Raw genomic sequence first — 4,654 nt, forward strand, 5'->3', positions numbered from 1 at the left:
TCTGCTGTTCCAGCTCATAAACCTTCAATGTATCAATCATTTCACATTATGGACACAGTGACATGCATTATGTAAGGCTAAGGAAACAAATAATACAATAAATAATTTGATATTTTATTACTACTTATTCATTTATATATTTTGTTCATAAAGATTCACCAAAGTGGATAGTATTAGTATTTTTTTGCGTGTAGTTTTCTGAATTTTTCTCCCAATTTATCCAATTTCCTGCATGTACATCAGTCCTTGCTGTGGCTGCCCCACTATGGAGGACCAAAAGAGACAGAATGAAATATATAAATACATCTTTAAATAAATACTTTAAAGTGTCATTAATTAATTAAAATTGTAACTTCATTTGAAAATGAAATAAATAAATAAACAGTACATCTTGAAATGAACTGTTACGGCCTCCTCATTACTCCTCAATTATTTTTCACTCATTCGTTCCTAGCATAATTCATACATTTGTTGTCCTGTTTAGTTTCTGTTCATTGTGGTGAGTTTTCTTTGTAGTAGTGGTATTTTATGAATGAGCACGTTTACATGCACACCTTATTCCTGTATTAACCGGAATATTCGCAATATTCCGGTTGCGCACGTGTCATGTAAACACGCACCGAACCCGATTAAGGTCATATTCCGGTTGGAGAGAATTCCGAATAAGCCCCCTGGAATATTCCTGTTCCAACCGGAATATTGGGGCATGTAACCACTTTAGTCGGAAAACTCCCCGAACCGGAATATTCAGTCACGACTGCGCATGCTCGACTCACAAGGACTTCTGTGGCGTCTTCGTTGCTATGGTTACCTGCAAGCGGCAAACGGCAGGGCGAACAGCAGCAAGAGCCAGGAGACTGCAGTCCACCTTCAGCTAATGAAAGACTTCAATATCACGGAGTATATCGATGGGAGAAAACATAGAACTAGCGACAGAAGAAGAAAAAGAAGAATAAGACGTGGAAGAAGACTTCTTCGTCTGTTTTTCCGGCAGACCAGACGCCTATACGCGTGCTGCTGCCCCCCGCGGCTGAGTGTCGCATTACGTCAGAGAGTGGAATACGCCGAAACACGGAGGCATGCCAAGTAACATGTAAACGGAATATTCCAGTTGCCGCGGCGCAGTTACCTTAGCCGGAATATTGAGCCGAACCGGAATATGGTGTGCATGTAAACGTACTCAATGACATGACGCCATGGCATCCCCCGGGATTCCCTCCTCGAGTCCACGCCCTCCGGTGCTGTTAACGTCCTGTTAACTAGAACGATTGTAAACTTCGGTTTACCCGTTTGAGTGATTGTTTTCAAACTAGTACTTAAGTGGATGCCTTTATTTTGTTAGTTCTGGACTTATTTTGGCATCAGTTTTGTTTGTTTTTTTAGCCACTAATCTTTTGTTTTTCTGCTGTGTTTTGAGTGGCGGCAATTATGTACCTTTGTTTTAATCTGGTAAGTTATAGTGTAGCTAAGGTATGCACTTTTTGTTCCCGCTTTTCACTGTTTTCTAAAAGTTAAACAGTGAACTAGGTAGGTTAGTGTTTTTATATATATATATATATATATATATATATATATATATATATATATATATACAGTACAGGCCAAAAGTTTGGACACACCTTCTCATTCAATGCGTTTTCTTTATTTTCATGACTATTTACATTGTAGATTCTCACTGAAGGCATGAGCTTCAAGAGGTAGTCACCTGAAATGGTTTTAACTTCACAGGTGTGCCTTATCAGGGTTAATTAGTGGAATTTCTTGCCTTCGTAATGGGGTTGGGACCATCAGTTGTGTTGTGCAGAAGTCAGGTTACTACACAGCCGACAGCCCTATTGGACAACTGTTAAAATTCATATTATGGCAAGAACCAATCAGCTAACTAAAGAAAAACGAGTGGCCATCGTTACTTTAAGAAATGAAGGTCAGTCAGTCCGGAAAATTGCAAAAACTTTAAATGTGTCCCCAAGTGGAGTCGCAAAAACCATCAAGAGCTACAACGAAACTGGCACACATGAGGACCGACCCAGGAAAGGAAGACCAAGAGTCACCTCTGCTTCTGAGGACAAGTTCATCCGAGTCACCAGCCTCAGAAATGGCAAGTTAACAGCAGCTCAGATGAGAGACCAGATAAATGCCACACAGAGTTCTAGCAGCAGACCCATCTCTAGAACAACTGTTAAGAGGAGACTGCGCCAATCAGGCTTTCATGGTCAAATAGCTGCTTGGAAACCACTGCTAAGGAGAGGCAACAAGCAGAAGAGATTTGTTTGGGCCAAGAAACACAAGGAATGGACATTAGACCAGTGTTTTGGTCTGATGAGTCCAAATTTGAGATCTTTGGTTCCAACTGTCGTGTCTTTGTGAGACGCAGAAAAGGTGAACGGATGGATTCCACATGCCTGGTTCCCACTGTGAAGCATGGAGGAGGAGGTGTGATGGTGTGGGGGTGTTTTGCTGGTGACACTGCTGGGGATTTATTCAAAATTGAAGGCACACTGAACCAGCATGGCTACCACAGCATCCTGCAGCGACATGCCATCCCATCCGGTTTGCATTTAGTTGGACCATCATTTATTTTTCAACAGGACAATGACCCCAAACACACCTCCAGGCTGTGTAAGGGCTATTTGACCAAGAAGGAGAGTGATGGAGTGCTGCGCCAGATGACCTGGCCTCCACAGTCACCGGACCTGAACCCAATCGAGATGGTTTGGGGTGAGCTGGACTGCAGAGTGAAGGCAAAGGGGCCAACAAGTGCTAAACACCTCTGGGAACTCCTTCAAGACTGTTGGAAAACCATTTCAGGTGACTACCTCTTGAAGCTCATCGAGAGAAAGCCAAGAGTGTGCAAAGCAGTAATCAGAGCAAAGGGTGGCTATTTTGAAGAAACTAGAATATAAAACATGTTTTCAGTTATTTCACCTTTTTTTGTTAAGTACATAACTCCACATGTGTTCATTCATAGTTTTGATTCCTTCAGTTAGAATCTACAATGTAAATAGTCATGAAAATAAAGAAAACGCATTGAATGAGAAGGTGTGTCCAAACTTTTGGCCTGTACTGTATATATATATATATATATATATATATATATAGAGAGAGAGAGAGAGAGAGAGAGAGAGAGAGAGAGAGAGAGAGAGAGAGAGAGAGAGAGAGAGAGAGAGAGAGCAGGCTAGTATTGTTTCTTGTGCGTATTTTTGCTCTGTATTGTATACCCATTTCCCCTGCATTTTCTGTGTTGTGTTCTTTACTTACCCCAAACTCACTACAAATAAACAGCTGTACATGCCTGTACAACCATCTTTGTTGCTTCCCTTATAGTCCTAGACATTTCCCATCTTTAGGGTTATAACAGAACTTACCTTTCATTTCCTTACCATTTCTTTCTTGAGAAAAGTCATCGGGTCTCAAGCCTTGACTGTACCTGTTAGAATCACAAGAAGGAGACATTGGTAGTGTGTACATAGAGTATTATGTACTCATTTCTATTTGCTGAATGGAGTATGTATGCCTAATTACTCAGAATATTACAACAGCAAACAATAAAGGACAGACCTACATTAGCTAAAAAAATACTTTACATTACACTATTCAATTATATTTTACTTTATCAATCATGTACAAGTGACATTTGTGCTATTTTTTTAAATATATTTAAGGTCTTCCCCTTTGGACAGTAAATGATTTTAATGCATATACTACATTATAATACATATTTGTAATTAGGAGTGTATTAACATCATCATATAAATGAAAATGACACTCAACAATAGTGGCGATCTGAGTGAAAAATGTATCATGTAAAGAAAGAATAAAACATTCAACTGAAACAAAAAACAACAGCAGTATGAACGATAAACAACTAAAGTTAAACAGAGGACATCTACACTGTTTACTTCATGCTTAAATTTTAGGTGTTCTCTTGTAAGACTGGAATACATACAGACAGGACTAAAGGAAAAATGTAAACTGGGAGTGATATTTGTACATGTGACTGGTGACTGGCTAAGTAGGAAGGTCTGAAAAACTTAATTAGCAACTGTCCAAAGATGTCTACACTGCCACCTAGTCGTGTACAGACCACTCATGACCCAAGTATTAAAAGACATTCAACAGGACTCACAGTGCTAATCATAGCTCAGACTGGGGCCTAGTGCCAAAAGTTTTTTGTCCTTTATGAACCAACAAAATCAGTTCCTGCAGGACAAGGCCACTTCTTGATAAAGTACTACTATCCATGATCTACACTGCCCTTACTACATAGAACCTAGGTGTCTAATAATCTCTAATCAGAAATGACATAAAAATATTTAGTCTAAGACATTTGGACCTCTATTTATAAGTCACCTACTACCACTCATGCAGGCACTTTTGATTAGGTATCAACAAGTGTCCTCAAGTGTTTCAGGGTAATTTTTTGGGCAGGGTTTTGGTACACTAATCTCTCAGAGGTTTAAAACAGTCATTGCTATCTCTACACAAACCTGGCAATTCTGGATTTTCATCTAGAACATTCATCTTTTGAATGTTGGTGGGAAACCCTGTCTTTTACTTTCAGTTTTCAGTCTGTAAATGCTCATGTGTCGCTAATGAAAAGTCAACAAAATATGTATAATATTAAGATCACTCATTTGAAATTACTGGATGATGA

The sequence above is a fragment of the Myripristis murdjan genome, chromosome 20, assembly GCF_902150065.1.
Source record: "Myripristis murdjan chromosome 20, fMyrMur1.1, whole genome shotgun sequence".
Classification (NCBI taxonomy): domain Eukaryota; kingdom Metazoa; phylum Chordata; class Actinopteri; order Holocentriformes; family Holocentridae; genus Myripristis; species Myripristis murdjan.